The sequence below is a fragment of the Monodelphis domestica genome, chromosome 1 (assembly GCF_027887165.1).
Source record: "Monodelphis domestica isolate mMonDom1 chromosome 1, mMonDom1.pri, whole genome shotgun sequence".
Classification (NCBI taxonomy): Eukaryota; Metazoa; Chordata; class Mammalia; order Didelphimorphia; family Didelphidae; genus Monodelphis; species Monodelphis domestica.
In genome coordinates, this window is record NC_077227.1 from 385,391,176 (window position 1) to 385,412,039 (window position 20,864).

At 36.5% G+C, this 20,864-nt stretch overlaps 1 long non-coding RNA gene across 1 annotated transcript in view; it reads left to right on the plus strand.

Annotated features, from left to right (window-relative positions):
* The first annotated feature begins 886 nt into the window (after positions 1–886).
* The window catches only part of LOC130456399 (uncharacterized), a 47,829-nt gene continuing 27,851 nt past the window's right edge, over positions 887–20,864 (plus strand). The window contains exons 1-2 of the long non-coding RNA XR_008915181.1: positions 887–3,717; positions 20,258–20,297. This is a non-coding gene — a long non-coding RNA (uncharacterized LOC130456399). The remainder of the gene's footprint in view (positions 3,718–20,257; positions 20,298–20,864) is intronic.

A 20,864-nucleotide genomic window follows, 5' to 3' on the forward strand; every position in this document is an offset into this window, starting at 1 on the left:
AGTTATGTGATCCAGATGACCTCCATTCCTCCTTCATTCCCCTCTCCTGGAGCTGACAAGCAAGAATTTAAATTTTTTTAAATGAATGTTGAAAATTATTTAATTTTAAAAATCTGTATTTTGAAATGAACACACTTCTGGTTTCCCCAATACTGATCATTTTAACTATGCTCTCTAAAGAACAGACTTTCAAACTCACAGTGGAGTTTTTACTTACTTGGGCTTATAATCATGTTTAGTTAAAATTATCATTAATTTAAATTATGCAAAATGCAGTATGACTTAATTGCATTTCAAAAAACATCTAGAGTTTCTTTAACAGAAGGCAATCTATATCAGACAACAAATGAATGAGATGGTTAATGTGGAAACAATTGAATGTTGTGAAATGTTAAATTTTGGGTAGGAGTTTGACAAAATTTAGGAGAGCAATTCAGACAGGAAAGAAGAAAGAGGAAAGTGAGAATATTACTCTAATATCTTATAACTATGCCTAAAACCCCAATCCTAACTAAAATTTCTAAGAAAATCCTAATCTAACTACCTTCGAGGGCAGGTATTTCTACCTGGGTCAGGCCCGGCCTATCTTAACTACACTGTTTTCTTAAGATTATATTCACTATCTAACTACCTACCTAAGCTAATCAATAAGCATTAGTCAAACTCCAAACTTCTTAAATTTGTTTCCTTTACCTTAACTGTCAGAACACTCCAGCTGCCAGTTTGACTGAGACAAAGACAGATGGAGCTCCTGCATTCTAGGAAACTCCAGAGGCAAAAGCCCACTTCAAAATACTCTTTCCCTTATATAGCTTATTCATCTCCTAGGTGACAGAACCTTCAGAACTCTTACACAGACAACTGTCAGTTAAGAGGCTCTTACTGAGAAATCTCTCTGCTCCCTTACCTCTTAAAGAGACAGAGGTAGGAGAGATTAAGAAAAAAACTTTTAACAATGTAAATCTTATTTTTTGCCATAATCAGTTAAATTACTGATCAGGAGAAATAAGAAAAATTAGAATGGATTCTGTAGAATAAAACAAAGACAGGTAAAATCCTAATTGGCAGGGAAATTGATGATTAGGGGAAAATACTTACAAAAGGGTTTCATTCATCAACACCATTTAATCTATTAGAGGGTGGTCTGACTAGCACGTAACTATTATGGGGAGCTACTGATAAGACAGCCCAAAAGGAGAAAATTTCTGGCTTCTCCGAGAATCAGCTTAGAGAAACCAAAGAGGACAGACACACACAGGGAGAGAGAGAAACAAAGACAGAGAGTAGAGAGTGCAGGAGACCCAATGAATGAGTTATGTGGGCTCAAGGGGATAACCAGGCCTTCAAGCAACAGGTTTTCATTTTACTGAGCATATAGGAACAATATATATGTGATTTAACAAAAGAAGCATTACATCATTGAAACTCAATCAGGACTTATAAGCATTACATTACAGAGAGCCAATGGAGTGAGGAGATGGGAACCAAGTAGGTACAAATTCGGTCATACACAGAATACAAAGGGTTTTTGATTTTTGCATACATGTGTCTATGAAGATACAGCTTCAAAGTCTCTGGCCTAAAATAGTGCTAGGCCTTGCAAATATTGCTTGTCTGAGGAGTCTGGCCAGACAGCTGGGGCCCACTTGAGGAATGATATAACTATTATCTTGAAGTTAACCTTGAATCCTAACAAAGGACTGCAGTTGTCTTGAAACTTGGCCTTGCCAAAGGATGTCAGAGGAGAAGTTCAGGCATGTCTTTTTTCCCTGCTTTTCCTCAGTTGACCCAAAGTGTCTTTATGACTCTGTCATATCCCTCTTTTGTGTTTTAGAAAATAGCTGCATCTTATGGACCCAAGTAGACACTAATCGTGAGAAAAATGAATCTTATAAAGACAGGAAGCAAAATTATACATACAAGTAGTAAAACAAGAACAGAAATATTACACACTAAATTTTGATACAAAAGGATTAAGAAGTAATCAGTATAGAATTTGCAATTACATTTGGAATTACTTCTTGGGCATGCTGAAGTATCTCATGAGTGTTGTCAAAAGGGAGAGGGGCAACATATATGGAATCACACCTGAGGGGTATCAGAAAGTAAAAAAAAAAAGGAATTTGGATGGGGTAAGGGTCTATTCCTTCCAGGGGGAGGATGTCTCTATTGCTTGGTATGTAGAGATAGGTTTCAATTTGCTCTGAAAGGCCTAAGTGAGCTAAGCTATACAGAAGAGTTACAGGGATAATTGATCAGAAAGTATCACTACTACTGTTAACTCCAAAATTTATCATAATTGTGAATAATGCGTTGGTACTTAATAATTTTACTCCACACAAATCACCTTATAATCTGTACAAAGTTGCATTAATCATAATGTTCAGGGGTTACTTAATTCTATAGTTGAAGCATGAAATCAGTTTCAAAATCTATCACCACATTAGGCAGGAATTTTTTGGTTTCATCATTCTAAAGTCATCATTCTAAAGGGACTTAGGTGAATTTAGGTTATGTGAGACCTTAGCGCCTTACAAAGGGCCACAGTTCTCTCAAAACAGAGCAGAAATTCAGACCTATCTTTTTTGCTGCTTTTCCTCAGTTGGCCCAAAGTGTCTTTATGTCTCTGTCACATTCCTCTTTTTTTCACCAAGGCAAGAGAGCACGCAAAAAAGTGAAAAGTAATGCAAGAAGGTCCTATAATGTGTAGGCATGCCTAAAACTGACTTACCAGTATATGTGATAACTAATGTGATCGAAACACCAATTAGACTTATACCTCTCAATGCATACAATCTAATTTAACTACTCAATAGGTGTAAATGATACAATGAGAATTGCTCTCTAAGGATAGATCACCAGTGTGAGTCTTAAAAGCCCTGAAGAGTCTTTCATAAAACTGCTGATGACAAGGTATCCTTGATTTCCCAGCCAAAAACTGTGTCTTGTCTCCCTCAGGTGCAGTCATTAAACAAGTCTACCATAATTAATACTACCCTCAAGTTAACAAGGGCTACATGAGTCTCAAGTTCAGGAAACATAGAAACCTGTCCCAGTCATGACATAGGGTCAGACTAATGGCTAGGACCTCCGATGGCTTTCTTATAATTCTAGCTATGAGAGTTAAAGTGATTAACACAGTTCCTGGCACATAGGAGCTTAATAAAAGTTTCCTTCTTCCCTCTTTCCTTCCTTCCCTCTAAATTTCTACTTCAGAATTGACATGGAATGTGATCCTTTAATTTTTCTGCCTGAGATATTCCTTCATTTACTAAACATTTGTTAAGCAACTATTATATGTCAAGCACTCTGCTAGATGCTAGAGATACAAAGAGAGAAATGAAACAGTCCTTATCCATAAGGAGCTTACATTTTATTGTGAAGAAACAATAAACAATGTATACCAAGTAGATAGAATTTTTTAATTGGGAATTAACCTTATTATCAGTGGGAAGACCCAATGTCTCAACACTCATTCTATGAAATGAACTATCCTTTGGTTGTTCTAATATTGCTCTAATTGTTCTGCTCTAATATTGTTAATTAGTCAGAATCTAAGTTTAATAATCTTACTTGAAAATTCATAGTATGTCAGGATGAAAAATATCAAAATAATTTTCATTTTCCTGTCAGAAGATGCTTTTTTCACTTCAGAGGTCCTTGGTGACTGATTTCAATGCAGATTCATGGAGATTCATCTCATGTTTATAGAAACAGGTGAGTAGAACATTCTCCTTATTATGAAGTCAGTTTTAGAATGAACTCTTTCAAAGAATGCTAAAGCAAGAAACATCAGGAACTCAGTCACCCACTAAAGAGAAAATCTTGTTTCCCATAGGAATCATACTACTCCTTTCAAACTTAGTTTTACAGATAATTGGCAATTTTTGCACCTGGGAAAAGTAGCATAAAATGTTCCCAGGACACTAGCATGATTACAGGCTCTTAGGAGACTGGGATAGGTGAAGTAGTAAGCAGACTATAGAAGATTTTACCTGGTATGCATCTGCTCATAGGTATTTTGATAGCTTTCTAGTTTATTAATTTTGCTAACTAGATTCTAAGTTCAATTATTTTTGTGCTTCTGAAACATCTCAAATGTTATTCATACTCTCAAAATCTTAAGAGCCAAAGTAAACCCCTTTGGGAAGAGCCTTGCCCCTGGCTAGTTAGGTTGTGAGCTTGGTTGGTTGGGAATCAAATTACAGTATGACTTCTGGCCTACAGAAATCAGGTGTGCCAAGGCTCAGAGTGAGAGAATGTCAGACTTTGAGCTTAGAGAGCAAAAGAGACAGAAACAGGACAAGAGCAGGAAGAGACATGGAGAAAGACAAGCAGAATCTAATCAGATATAATTGAGAGTTCATGGGACCTAGGGGAAACTTGTGAGTGGGATTGCAGAGTTCAATTTATTGAGCGTTTACATTTAGTGTATATGTATATGTATATATATATATATATATATATGTATGTATTTATAGATATATAGTTTCCACACAATATGATCAAAGGATTATGATATACCAAGGAGAATGTAACATGTCAAAAACATACATTCTTAAATGCCAATTAAGAGGACCCAGCTGCATGCAACTCATCAAATAATACTCTTCAAAGTCCTCTTTGGTCTGCTTATCATTGACATAGGAATTTCTTAGGAATATAGGGGTACCAGGATGTAGAAGGTAATCCTGTTCCTGAGATAGAGCTTAAGATCTGTAATAACTAGTCAGGATGTTCTGAACCAATTAAAAAAGCCAATTAAAAAAACCAGATTTCCTGAGACATGATTTGTTGGACCTGTAAGGTCAAGACTGATCCTTGCCAGGGTCTTAGGTTGATCTGCAAATATGTCTTTTCTTGCTGTTTTTGCCTCAGTGGGCCTAGGATGTCCTTATGAACTTGTCATCAAAATTTTGGTGTCCTATAGGAAAACCATCATATCTCCACCTTAGTTATGTTTTTAATTAGACATATCATTTTATCATTATATGTATTCAATTAATTTGTTGAATAAAATTAAGTACTCTCCTTTTTAAAAAAAATTTTACTTTTATTCTTGAAATACTATCAATTCCCAATAATGTTCTTCTCCCCCTACTCCAATAATAAAACTCTACTTTGTAACAAATAAGTATAGCCAAGTAACACAAATTATCTCATGGGACATGTATAAGAATATACACACACCTCTATACCTAATCTCCATAATTTTTTTCCTGAAAGGCAAAAGGCATGTTTTATAGTCAATTCACTGCAGTTATGATTGGCTATTGAATTGATCAGATTAGTCAGTCAATCAATAAACATTAAGTATCCGTTATGTGTTAGCCTTTATGTTAAGTGCATAGGGTACAAAAAGAGGAAAAAGATATTCTTCACCCTCTGGGAATTCATAATCTAATGAGGAAGATAATGAGCAAATACATATGTACAAATTGGGAAATAATTATGAGAGAGGGTATGGAGGATTCATAAAGGTTGGTAAAGCTTCCTTTAGAAGATGAGATTTTAGTTGGGACTTAAAGGAATCTATAGAAGGCAGTAGGAGTAGATGAGAATGGAGAACATTCCAGGCATGGGAGACAATTAGAGAAAATGCCTGGAGCAGAAAAATGGAGCATTTTATTAGTCAAACAACAAGGAAGCTACTGTCACTGAATCAGAGTATGGGACAGGGAATAAGGTATAAGAAATCTGGAAAGTTAGGAGTGGAAAAAGTTATGAAGGCTTTTAAAAATGAAAAAGAATTTTTTTTTAATGCTGGAATCCATACAAAGACTCTGCATTTTATTGAGTAAGGGAGTGACATAGTTGAACTTGTGCTTTAGGAAAAATACTGAAATCTTTATTGTTTTCCTTTGGATTTTGGTCATTAAGTAAATTATTTTGGTTCTGCTTACTTCCTCTGAATCAATTAATATTATTCTTCCTAAAGTTTCCCTGACTTTTTATGCTAAAAATTTAACCTGAATTTCTTCATTTATTTATCCATCTATCCCTTTGTTTAGTTTTAAAATAATGAACTTAACCAGCTCCAAAAAAATCTGATCATTTTCATTTCCATTATGGAAGAGGATGGAAGTGAATGTGAAACTGACTCTGTTTTTCGGAACTTGTTTTTATGTATATTTGTATAATATTTAATATGGAACTTTGTTTTTATAATTATTCTACCAACCTTCAAAAAATACATTTTTATTAATGCATTTTGTTTTTATGTCACCAAACTTTCTCACATGCTTCTTCTTCCCCACTAGCAGAGAAATAATTTCCCATATAAATAATATTTTTAAAGTAAAAAGAAGGGTAGAAATCCAAACAAATCCAATTGATGAAAAAAAAATCTAAAAATATAATGTTCTATACCTATGGACATCACATCTTTGCAAAGTTGTGGGAAAAGTTTTCTTCTCCTAACTCGTCACTGGAGTTTTTACTTTTCTTTGTCATTTTACAACATTCACTTTGGATCGTTTTGTGATTGTTCTTTCTCTTTACATTGTTGTAATTTTTATGTATTTTATGCTTTACAGCAGTTCATGTGACTCCATACTTTGTATTAATCAAATTGACCATATTTTATAACTCATTGATATTTCATTACATTAATCTACTTCATTTTTGTCACTATCTCTTAATCAATAGGCATCTATTTTTTTCTGATTTTTAGCTACAAAGAAATGTGCTTCTATAATTATTTTGTTGTATGTGGGGACTTTCTTTTAGTCAGTGACCTTGTTGTAAATAACTAATAGCCAAATCTCTGAGTCAAAATTATAGCCATTTTAGGGGACTTCCAGGTAAACATGGCGTCATTCTAGACACAGGACGCTTCCTTTCCTCAGCACCTACTGATATAGACTACCTCAAAAGATAAAAAAAAACCCAAATTCAAATGCATGAAGAGACTCTACAGTAGGGCTCAGCATTGAAGGTACATGGGATTTGGGCATTTCCACACTATAAGGGGGTAAAATAGCTCCTACCAAAACATGAGCTGATCTACCCTCCCCCCACCTCACATACTGGAGCCAGAGTCAGAGCCAGCATGTACCAGAATCAGTGTGTGAGCAAGGGGAACCTCTAGAGTGAGGGAGGGGCACCTCTATCCTTGGCAGCTGACTAAGACCACCAAAGACCTACCCCTGAGAGCAGACCTGAAACCTGAAACCTGAAGACCTGAAACCCCAGCAGGCTGAAGAGTGCAGACTATGGGCTCTCGCAGGAAGATAGCACAGAGAAGGGCAGCAAACAACAGAAGCTTCAGAGATTTGAGAGCTTTCCTCAGGCAAAATCCTTGTTCCTTAAATCCATACACAGAGAATCTGTCCATCTCACTCAGATTTCTGACTAAAAAGGGAAGGGGAAACTTCCACAGTGATGGCAATAGTGCTCAGGAACAACAAACTCCCTCCACCAAGAAAAACAGGAAGAAGGGGTTGACCCTGGAAAATTTTTATGGAGGAAAAACCCAGGCTACAGAGGAAATAAAAGAGGAAATTCAAACAAATACACCAAAACCTTCTCCCAAAATGGAAACTATCCACAAGCTCTTGAAGAATTTAAATTGGAGCTATCAAAAAGATGGAAGTCTTCTGGAAAGAAAAGTGGGAAAAGTGGGAAAGTTCAAAGAGAAAATAACAGTTTAAAGGACAAGAATTCCCAATTGCAGAAACAGCTGGAAGCCACAAAAAGCAGGATAGACCAAACTGAAAAGGGAAACCAGTCCTTAAAGACCAGAATTAGGCAACAGGAAGCCAATGGTCTTGCAAAATGGCAAGAATTAATAAAGGAAAGTCAAAAGATTGACAAAATAGAACAAAACATAAAATATCTCACTGAGAAGATGACAGATCAGGAAAACAGATCAAGGAGAGGCCATTTTAGAATCATTGGTCTACCTGAAAAGCCAGAAATACAGAAATCTTGACATCATACTACAAGAAATTATCCAAGAGAACTGCCCTGATGTTCTTAAACAAGGGGGAAAAATAGGCATTGAAAGAGCTCATAGAATACCCTCTACACTAAATCCTCAAAAGACAACTTCCAGGAATGTAATCACCAAATTCAAGAGCTTTCAAGCTAAGGAGAAAATGTTATAAGAAGTAAAAAAGAGACAATTCAGATACCAAGGAGCACCCATCAGGATTACACAAGACCTGGCAGCTTCCACACTAAAGGAACACAAAGCTTGGAATTTGATTTTCAGAAAGGCAAGAGAATTTGGTCTTCAACCAAAGATCACCTATCCATCAAAACTGACTATATACTTCCAGGGGAAAGTATGGACATTCAACAAAATAGAAGATTTCCAAGTATTTCTAAAGAAAAGACCAGAATTAAGTGGAAAGTTTGATATCCAAACACAAAGATCAAGAGAAACATGAAAAGGTAAATAAGAAAGAGAGGGAAAAGGGGAAAATGTTTTTTTCAAACTTTCTTCTTTAAGGGCTACAATGAGATCAAATTATTTATATTAATATGTGGGGAAAATATTATTTGTAACTCTCAAAAATTATATTCACTATTATAGTAATCAGAAGAATCATTCACAGGAAGAGATTGGGGTAATAAGTGCTATAAGATCCAACCAGGGACATTCCGTTGGAATCCTCTTTTGCATCTTGGTCCACAAGTCCTGTAAAATGTTTCTCACTCATGTCTCTATCATATATACAAAGAAAGAAAAATGGGAAGGGGGTGGATCGAAGATGGCACCAAGAGATACTGAAAGAAATAAATTAAATAAGATGATCTTTATCACACAAAGATACACATGGGAAGGGGAGGGGAAGAATACTCTTATAAGAAGGAGAGGAAGAGAGGGCTACTAGGTAAATACTTAAACCCTACTCTCAGTGAAATTGATTCTGAGAGGGAAGAGCATCTAGATCCATCAGGGTCTTGAATTCTATATTATCTTACAGGGAAAGTGAAAAGGGAAAACTAAGGGGGGTAGGGGAGAGGGAGTACAAAAAAGGGAGGGAAGGAGAGGGGGGAGGGAACTTAACAGACTCTAAAAAAATAAGGGAACAAAAAGGGAGTGGACAGAAAGGGAATAATATTAAGGGAGGAGATTAGGGGGATTGATTAAAAGCAAACCACTGGTTTAAAAGGATATAGCAAAATATAGCAAAAAAAGAAAGGACAGAACAAGGAGAGGATATCAAAATGCTGGGGAATACACAAGTGACGATCATAACTTTGAATGTGAATGGGATGAACTCACCCATAAAATGAAAACAAACAGGATAGTAGATTAGAATACTCAATCCTCCCATATGTTGTCTACAAGAAACACATCTGAGGCAGGTAGACACTCACAAGGTTAAAATTAAATGTTGGAGCAAAACCTATTGGGCCTCAACTGATAGAAAGAAGACAGGATTTGCAATCATGATATCTGACAAAGCCAAAGTAAAAATAGATCTGATTAAAAGAGATAGGGAAGGTAAAAACTTCTTGATAAAAGGGAGTATAGATAATGAGGAAATATCAATAGTCAACATGTGTGCACCAAATGGTATAGCATGCATATTTCTAAAGGAGAAAGTAGTGGAATTGAAGGAGGAAATAGATAGTAAGATTATACTAGTGGGAGACCTGAACGTACGACTCTCAAATTTAGATAAATCAAATAAAAAAATAAATAGGAAAGAGGTAAGAGATATGAATGAAATCTTAGAAAATTAGAGTTAATAGATATATGGAGAAAAATAAATTTGGACAAAAAGGATTACACCTTCTTTTCAACAGCACATGGTACATTCACAAAGACTAACCATGTACTAGGTCATAAAAACATGGCAAACAAATGCAGAAAAGCAGAAATAATAAATGCAACCTTTGCAGATTATAATGAAATTAAAATAATCAGTAAGGGTACATGGAGAGCCAAATAAAAAATTAATTGGAAATTAAATAATATGATTCTCCAAAATAAGTTAGAGAACAAGTCATAGAAACAATTAATAACTTCATTGAAGAAAATGACAATAATGAGAAATCCTTTCAAATCTATGGGATGCAGCCAAAGCAGTACTCAGGGGAAAATTTATATCCTTGAGTTCACATATTAACAAATTAGGGAGGGCAGAGGTCAATGAATTGCACATGCAAATCAAAAAATTGAAAGCGAACAAATTAAAAATCCCCAGAAGAAAACTAAATTAGAGATCCTAAAAATTAAGGGAGAAATTAATAAAATCAAAAGTGAAAGAACTATTGATTTAATAAATCAGACTAGAAGCTGGTATTTTGAAAAAACAAACAAAATCGACAAAGTACTGGTGAAGCTAATAAAAAAATGAAAGAAGAAAACCAAATTAACAGTATCATAGATGAAAAGGGAGACCTCACCTCCAATGAAGAGGAAATTAAGGCAATCAATAAAACTATTTTGCCTAATTATATGGCAATAAATATGGAAATCTAGGTGACATGGATGAATATTTAAAAAAATATAAATTGCCTAGACTAACAGAGGAAGAAATAGACTACCTAAACAATCCCATATCAGAAAAAGAAATTGAACAAGCCATCAAAGAACTCCCTAAGAAAAAGTCCCAAGGTCCAGATGGATTCACAAATGAATTCTATCAAACATTCAAAGAACAACTAATCCCAATATTATACAAACTACTTGACAGAATAAGCAAAGAAGCAAAAAAATCTAATTCTTTTTATGACACAAATATGGTACTGATCCCAAAACCAGGCAAGGTCAAAAACAGAGAAAGAAAACTATAGGCCAATTTCCTTAATGAACATAGATGCAAAAATCTTAACTAGGATACTAGCAAAAAGATTCCAGCAAGTCATCACAAGGGTTATTCACTATGATCAGGTGGGATTTATATCAGGAATGCAAGTATTGTTCAATATTAGGAAAACCATCCACATAATTTACCATATCAACAAGCAAACCAACAAAAATCACATGATTATCCCAATAGATGCAGAAAAAGCCTTTGACAAAATACAACACTCATTCCTATTGAAAATACTAGAAAGCATAGGAATAGAAGGGTCTTTCCTAAAAATAATAAACAATATTTCTCTAAAACCATCAGCCAATATCATCTGCAATGGGAATAAACTAGATGCATTCCCAATAAGATCAGGAGTGAAACAAGGATGCCTATTATCACTGTTATTATTTAACATTGTAATAGAAACACTAGCAGTAGCAATTAGAGAAGAAAAAGAAATTGAAGGTATTAAAATTGGCAATGAAGAGACCAAGCTATCACTCTTTGCAGATGATATGATGGTCTACTTAAGGAATCCTAGATAATCAACTAAAAAGCTAGTTAAAATAATTAACAACTTTAGCAAAGTTGCATGATACAAAATAAACTCACATAAGTCATCAGCATTTCAATATATCTCCAACACATCTCAGCAGCAAGAATTAGAAAGAGAAATTCCATTTAAAATCACTCTAGACAATATAAAATACTTAGGAATCTATCTCTTCTATATGAACAGAACTACAAAACACTTTCCACACAATTAAAACTAGATCTAAACAATTGGAAAAACTTTAACTGCCCATGGGTAGGATGAGCTAACATAATAAAAATGACAATCTTACCCAAACTTATTTACTTATTTAGTGCCATACCCATTTAACTACCAAAAAACTTTTTTACTGAATTATAAAAAATCATAACAAAGTTCATTTGGAATACAAAAGATCAAGGATATCCAGGGAAATAATGAAAAAAAAAATGCAAACGGAGGTGGCCTTTCAGTACCACATCTCAAACTATATGGTCAAACTATATGGCCATCAAAACAATTTAGTACTGGCTAAGAGACAGAAAGGAGGATCAGTGGAATAGACTTAGTGACCTCAGCAGTTTTGTCCATGATATGCCCAAATATCCCAGCTTTTGGGACCAAATTCCACTATTTGATAAAAACTGCTGGGAAAATTGGAAGACAGTGTGGGAGAGATTAGGTTTCGATCAACATCTCACACCCTACACCAAGATAAACTCAGAATGGGTGAATGACTTGAATATAAAGAAAGAAACTATAAGTAAATTAGGTTAACACAGAATAGTATACATGTCAGATCTTTGGGAAACGAAAGATTTTAAAACCAAGCAAGAGTCAGAAAAAAAAATCACAAAATATAAAATAAATAATTTTGATTACATCAAATTAAAAAGTTTTGTATAAACAAAACCAATGCAACCAAAATTAGAAGGGATGCAACCAATTGGGAAATAATCTTCATAATAAAAACCTCTGATAAAAGTCTAATAACTCAAATTTATTGAGCTAAATCAATTGTACAAAAAAATCAAGCCATTCTCCAATTGATAAATGGGCAAGGGACATGAATAGGCAATTTTCAGTTAAAGAAATCAAAAGTATTAATAAGCACATGAAAAGGTGTTCTAAATCTCTTATAATTAGGGAAATGCAAATCAAAACAACTCTGAGGTACCACCTCACCTAGCAAATTGGCTGATATGACAGCAAAGGAAATTAATAAATGTTGGAGAGGATGTAGCACAATTGGGACACTAATGCATTGATGGTGGAGTTCTGAATTGATCCAACCATTCTGAAAGGCAATTTGGAATTGTGCCCAAAGAGCTTTAAATGACTATCTGCCCTTTGCTCGAGTCTTACCACTGCTGGGTTTGTATCCCAAGGAGGTAATAAGGAAAAATACATGTACAAAAATATTTATAGCCATGCTCTTTATGGTGGCAAAAACATGGAAAAAGAGGGGGTGCCCTTCGATTGGGGAATGGCTGAACAAATTGTGGTATATGTTGGTGATGGAATACTATTGTGCTAAAAGGAATAATGAATTGGAGGAATTCCATATGAACTGCAATGATCTCCAGAAATTGATGCAGAGTGAGAGGAGTAGAACCAAGAGAACATTGTACACAGAGACTGATTATACTGTGGCACAATTGAACATAATGAACTTCTCCACTAGCAGCAATGCAAATAATGCAGGACAATCCTGAGGGACTTATGAGAAAGAACACTATCCACATTCCGAGAAAGAAAGTAGGAATAGAGACACAGAGAATGGGAGTACAAACACAAAAGAAAAACATTTGTTTGATCATATGGGTTGATGGGGATGTCATTGGGGATGTAGACTCTAAATGATCACCATAGTGCAAATATTAATATTATGGAAATAGGTTTTGATCAATGACATATGTAAAACCCAGTGGAATTGCTCATTGACTGCAGTAGTAGGGAGGTAGGAGAGGAGGGAAAGAATTTGAATTGTAACCATGAAAAATATTCTAAATTATTCTAAATTAATTAATTAAATTAATAAATTTAAGGTTAAAAAAGATGAGGTTTTAGCTGGGACCTGAAGGAAGCCAGGGAAGCCAGGACACAAAGATATGAAGAACAAACATAGGGGAAGGCAGAGAAAATGAGCAGAGCCAAAAGACAGAATGTCTTGTTTATGGAACAAGCAGGAAGCTAGTATTACTAGATCTATCATGGTAAGAAGACAGGAAAGGGGGCTGGACACTGGTTATGAAGAGCTTTAAAGTCAAACGGAGGATTTTGTGGTTGACTTAGGGAATGATAGGGACCTCCTACATTTTATTGATGACATGGTCTGACATGAGCTTTATATGATTGAATGGAGGACTGATTGGAGCAGAACACACTTGTAATGATCCAACCCACTGTATTCATGTCAGTCACCTTCATCTTTGGCTAACCAAAACAATGAAATGGCACTACCTGCTGGCCATCAGCTCTGCTGTGGTTGTTTTTAATGAAGTTGATTTCTATAGTGGGCTTGATTCTCCTATCCATGAAAAACTTTTACTGAGCATATACTTTGTATGAAGACAGTGTTCTATTCACTATTGGGAAATAATAATTCCCATTTGTGGTAGAGACTTGAAGAGAGAGAGGTTTTGCAGAACAAGCCAAGATGCAAGAACCAAGGCTGGGGACCTGGCTGTCAATCAAAAAAAAGGTTCCAAATGGAATGTTCCCAGGAGTTGTCAGTTGAGGCTGACTGAGGACCCTTGTGGGGCTGGCTTGGTATTGGGGTACTCTGATCAAGGGAGAAACCTCTACTCTCTCTGGGATTTGACTGACCAACAGTTGGAGGAAAATCCAGGGTGAAGGAGAAACTTTTCTTGGTGGTTTTGTGAAGAAGAAAGAAGATTTTAACTGTTGTCCTCCATCTCTGACTGTCCCTCTGTCACAGTTATGACTTCCCAAGCCCTCATAATCTTCATTTTATATTAGGGACACCCTCATCCCTCTTACCTCAGTTTCCCATTCTGTTTCACAGTTGTGGGGTGTCACTTATGGAGTTCCCTGACCAGCAGGGTCCCACAAGGGAAGAGGCTCACCTTTGTGACGGGACCCGAGGAGAGATAGGAACCGAGAACCAGGGTGGAAATGAAAGACAGGGACAAGTCAGTGTTTGAATAGGCAGGCAGACCTATAATACTCCCTTTGATAGGAAAGTATGAGTACAAAGGAACACGAGGTGGATGAGGAGATTAAGATAGGGAATGCAGGCCGAGATGGTTATAACCTCAGGGAAGGAGAAGGTCTAGAGAGGGAGAGAGACAGAGTCATTGCTAGAGAAGATTGAAGATCCGAGAGAGATATTCAAGGTCGCCGCCTCTATATTTATTGCCTTTCTCTGATTAGGGAAATATTCTCAAGAACGTAGTAACCACATCACAAAGTATAGACAATTAAGATTGGGTGGCAAGGTAGAGGGAACACCTTTGGGCATGTAGATTGCAAACTGCGCTTTCCCGGGGAATTGAGTCCGAGCATGTTAATGAGTTTGTCTTAGCCAAGGGCTGCATGGCCAGTTCAAGGTTACATTCACAAGCCTCATTGGTATAACCTTATGCTTGGAGACACAGTAATCATACAGTCATTTATATTTCATAGATGTGAATATGCTTGGGATGCTACACACAGTAAAACCTCTGACTTGAAAAGGAAAAGAAAAGAGTATCTTTATAGTTTTCTCAAGGGGGAGGGAAGAAGCCAAAGGCTTCAAGAAGAACTGGGAGGTGTGGGAGATAGGGAGGAGGGTTGGAAAAGAGAGGGAGTGAAGGGAGGAGGAGGTTAGGAAATATATTGATCTACTAGTCATCAGTAGGGATCAGTAGGCAAACCTCAGAGCATTTCCCAGTATCTATCTAGAGCAGAGGTTCTCAACTTGTGGGTCGCGACCCCGGTGGGGATGGAATGACCAAAACACAGGGGTTGCCTAAAGCCATTGGAAAATACATATTTGTGATGGATTTAGCCACTGAGAAATCACGCTACTTTACAGCAAGATCTCGGAAAGAATGGGGACCCTGCTGCCCGCACATTGTACTAATATTAGTTACCTATCAGGAGCCCTCCCCCTATGAGGGGCGATGGATTTACCCTGTTGCCTGGAGACTGGACTCAAACAGAGACCCAGAGAGAGCACCCCGGTGTTGGCTTCAGAGGGATTAAGAACGAGTCCTGGAGGGGATAACTCCTGGAGCCGATAACAGAGCCGAGTAACCCCAGCAAAGTGAAGCCTCAGCTCGAGATGGAGGGAGACGACAGGAAGAAGAAGGCAGCATCTGAGGACCCCCTCCCCAGGCAGGACTTACCTCCCACCCCAGTGCTCAGGCTGCCTCCTGCTGTATTAATATTTCTCAATATATAATTAAATATTGTTTTTGTGATTAATCACTATGTTTAAGTTATGTTTGATTTGTAGCAATGAGAATACATAATGCATATCAGGTATTTACATTCCAAATCATAACTGTAGCAAAACTACAGTTTTGAAGTAGCCACCAAAATAATTTTTTAGTTTGGGGTCATTGCAACATGAGGAACTGTATTGTGGGGTCACAGCATTAGAAAGGTTGAGAACCACTGATTTAGGGTTTTCTTGAAAAAGATACTGGAATGGTTTGCTATTCCTTTTCCAGTTCATTTTACAGATATGAAATAGAGTGAAACAGGATAAATGACTTGACCAGGGTCACACAGCTAAGTTTCTGATGTTGGATTTTAACTCAGGTCTTCCTGACTCTATAGCTGGTGCTCTATCTACTGTGCCATCTAGCTGCTAGCTATATAGATACTAGCAATTATTATTATTATTGAGTAGGGTCATTTGTATCAATCGTAATATCGTCATCCTCGGTTCGAGAGACAACCAACAACAATATAAATGCAGGAGGCCTGAGATACAAAGGCAATTATTGTGAACACTCTCTCCTTCAAGAAGTTGACATTTATTATTATCACTTATAACAAAGCTATAAAATACATGAAAGAGAGTTCTTTAAGGTAAAAGGCTGGTTGGAGGTCAGATTGTAAAGGTGTTTAAATGCCAGGTGAATATTAATAACAAACATCTATATATATTCTAAGTTTTGCTTTGCAAATACTATCTCATTCAATCTTCACAACACCCCTGGGAGGAAGGTACTATTACGATTCCTAGTTTACACATGGGGAAACTGAGGCAGTCAAAGGTTAAGAAATTTGTTCAGGGTCACACAACTAATGAGTATCTGATTCCAGATTTGAATTCAGGAACTCAGGTTTTCCTAATTCCAAGTCCAACACACTCTCCATTGTGCTATCCAGGCTAAGAAGAATGGCTACGATAGACCATGGAATATCTTTAATAAAAGAATCTTAGAATTTGCATGGACCTCACAGGTCACCTCCTTGAAGGATGAACTATGTAAATACAACATCCCTACCAAGTAGTTTTAAGCCTCTCTTTGAACATCTTCAGTGACAAGGAACTCAGTCTATTCCAAACTAATTCATTACATTTATTTAAAAAATCATTTCCTCCTATTTTAAAATCAATACTAAATATTGGTTCCAAGACTGAAGAGTGGTAAGGGCTAGGCAATTGGGGTTAAGTGATTTATCTAGGGTCATGTAGCTTAGAAGTGACTGAATCCAGGACCTCCCATTTCTAGGCTTAACTCATTATATTTTGAGAAAACAGAATAAGTTAATATCTCTTCTATATGATAACATTCCAAATATTTTAATGTAATAACCATATTTTAAGTCATATCCATCACATCCTCTGGAAGACAGAATTAGGTAGCTATGTGGCTCAGTGAACAGAGCAATAGACCTATAGACAATAAGGCTTAGTTTTAGACATTAGCTCTATGACCTTATGACACAAATCATTTAACCACTGTCTCAGTTTCCTCTTCTGTAAAGTGGGGATGATAATAGCACCTTCCTCTGAGAGTTGTGAAGATCAAATGATAATGAATAGAGGATAAAGGTGTTAAACTCATAGTAACTATCAAGTGTGACCTATAGCAGATTAAAATGTAATTGGGAAATATTCACAAAATAAATAAAAATACACAACAGCATAGATAATATTAATTTTCTGTTTTCTAAATCAATATGCAGCCAGCAGGAATCCATTTCTATTTGAATTTGACATCACTGATGTAGGACTAGATGGAGTTCTTCCTCTTATACATTCTTGTTATGTGACCACAGACAAATTACTTTACCTCTCAATGTTTCTGTTAACTCCAAGACAAGAAGTTACAGATTAGTTGCTTCATTGGAGGTAGCTTTCCCACATTGATGAAATCATAGGCCAGAAAAAAATCTCCCCATAGTTTTCTCTTTTATCATACATAGTTCTTTCAACTGATTAGTTTAACTCCTTTCACTAGCTTAGATGCCAGAGTTGACATGTTCCAGCTTGCTAATGGGGTTCCTAAATTATAACACCCAGAATTGGACAGAATACTTAAGATGTGATCTGACCAGTGCAAGTACTGCCAACTCCCTCATTCTGGACATTAGGCTTCTATTAATTCAGGCCAAGACTGCACTAACTGTTTTGGCTGTTATGTCATACTGTTGATTTAGCTACATGATTAGAGCTGTGCATTAGGAAATTATTCTAGAAGAGTACATAAGTGTACAGAATAGATTGGAGAGAAATTTGAGGGAGGTAGAGCAATTAAAAGTCTTTTAAAACAGCCAAGAATATTAAGGACCAAAAACAGGAGGTGGCAGAAATGGAGAGTTAATAAATGTAAAATATTCAGAGGTGAAATCTATATTAGTTGACTAACTGGACGTGGGAAAAGAGAGAGGGTCAAAGGTAACATCATATTTTAATCCTAGATATCTGAGTGAAAGGTTCCACTGCTGACACAAACTAGGAATCCAGAAAGATCAGTTTTCGGGGGAAAGTGTCAAGGTCCAATTTAGACATAGATTTGGGGTGTTATAGGACATGTAAGTGGAGGCATCCTGTAGGCATTTGGAAGTGTACCTTTTTAATAAGTATACCAAATGGAAGACAGAGAAATTGGTAGGCATTCCTAAAGGACAATTGTAAGCATACCCTTTTCCAGCTCCATCAACAACAGTCCTCAAGAACAAGGATAGTTCTTTTCCAAAGCAGAGAGGTATCTTGGGTAACTCAGTGTTAGTTTAAGCCAGAGAAGAGGTACAGGAGAGGACCAAAGTGATAGTTTTGCTTTATATTACAACCTAGTTGAATAAGTAAAGTATTTCAAGGGAAAATATCTCAGTCTTAAATGTTTAAATTATCTCCACTTGAAGTGAGAACACTAACCCTGGAATAAAAAAAAGTTCTATATTCAAGCTTTGGTATCTATCCATGCATTTGTGGGCATTATCTTGCAAGAATCAGATAGTGGGGAGAGAATTGCCTCATTGGTTGTTTCAAGGTGGGAAGTAGCTTGTTCCCATGATTGTATGGTTCCTAACATGGTATAGGCAGCATAGTATCAGGACATTAATCCATCATGGATCTGTCAGATCATATCATGTCAGATCAGATCATTTCACCCTATGAAGTGAAACGACTGCTTTGTTATGGAGTTCCAGCTGGTGTAGGAGAAGGTGGGAGCTAATCAGGGAAAGGGGAAAAGAGACTTGGGCCTGTCTAGACTGTAATATTTAAACTTAGGTTTGTCTCAATATGAGCGTTATAAAAGTAAGGTTGTGGTCTCCATTTATAAAAAAATAATTAACTTCTTAAGTAAAAAAAAATCTGTTAGTAGCTCCTAATAATTTAATATAATATAAATATAGCAAAAAAGTAAGTAGAAAAATATTTCCTAGCTAAATATCCTAGCTAAATACTCTATAATTGCCGATCTGAAGGAATTTTCAGCTCAACTCAACAAAAGCTCCCTCACGTTCCAGTCTCCATATGGAAGTCTGATAACCTCTTCAATATGAGTCTCACCAGTGTAAGCCTCTTCCTTTTATTCCAGTCATTCACCCAGAAAACTACCAGCACAGAATCATGCAGAATCCTCCTTACCCAGGAGAGTCTCCTCCTCAAAGAGCCAAGGAATGAATGAATGAATCTTCTCCTTGGTCTTGACTTTTATAGTCATTTTGTGTCTCTCTTCCACTTCGTGGGAACCAATCACAGCCTCCCAGTACTTGATTAAGTTAAGATGAAGAAATTCCCTTTCACACAAGACTTATCAAATATCATAGTCAGCAAACATTGATTTATTTGTTAAAGAGTGGTAGCATCCAAAGGTAACACTTGTTTAAAATTGTTGTGACTAAAATTATCTTGAGAGACTGATTTTGGGTTAAGAATATCAGTTTATTGATGATATCACTCCATTGATAAGGCTAGCATTATAACCAATAAAGTGTAATAATTCAATGGCCCTCTTAAAGAACAGAGACAAGATACTCAGTCAAGAAGATCAATAAATACACTATTAGGAGCTCATCATTTAGTCCTTTCCTTGAGCATTCTATGGCATCACTCATTGGTAAATAGCTAATTAGGAGGAAGTCTATCCACTCTGTATCATCCCCATGTCCTGAGGAAGATGTACATAGAAAAAGAACCCTTGCATCCTTCATAGTTTTATATTAAAATGGAAGGGCTTCTTTGGGATTCCTAAGGACAAAAAAAATGCAAAAAGCAACAGACTGGATAGAATCTCTGACCCAGATCTGACAGGAATACATAGAAATCCTCACCAATATATAGGAATTGATTGAGGCCTTCCTAATCCACGGTCCTGATAAAGGAATTAATAATAAGACAGTATATAAAAGTTAATTCTCACAGAATATAAGTTCATGTAAAATCTTATGGAGAAGGATAATAAAAAATTATGAGTAGGATTGCCTTATGAAGCAGAGGAGTTATGGGGGTAGTGAAATAGAATTGAAAATCTGTGTAACACTATTTCTGTTGCAGTGACTGATATATTCTGGCTGACTAGAGAGAGCTGCTACTAGTAAGTATGGGGACACACTTGAGGTTTGCTTAGTTACAATGGTGGAGATAGAAGCACTACAGAGATAGAGATGCTACCACAGGGGAATGTACTGGAGTTTGCCTATTGATCCCTATTTGAAGGCTAATGGATCAATCTATTTCCTACCCTCTTCCTCCCTCACTCCCTCCCTTAACCGCCCACTTCTTGAAGACTTTGGTTTCCTCCCTCCCCCCGGAGTGGACTATAAAGATACTCTTTTTTCTTTCTCAAGTAAGGGGAAACAGCAGGGGAAACAGCAGGATGGGGAAATTGAGGAAAGAGGGATGAGGGTTTCCCTAATCTATGATGAGGGAGAATTTGAGGGTTTGAGAAGGTAGTCCAATAACAATTGTGACAGAGGGACAGTTAGAGAGATGGATGGAGGACAACTGTTTAAAATCTTCTTTGCTTCTCCACAAAGCCACCAAGGTCTCTCAGCCTAATTTCAGAAGCCCCCCTCAAGGGTCCTTCAGCCTGAGACAAAAGCTAACAAGTTCAGTTCAGCTTCTTCCCCCTCAGCCAGCCACCAAGAAAAGTCTCTCATCC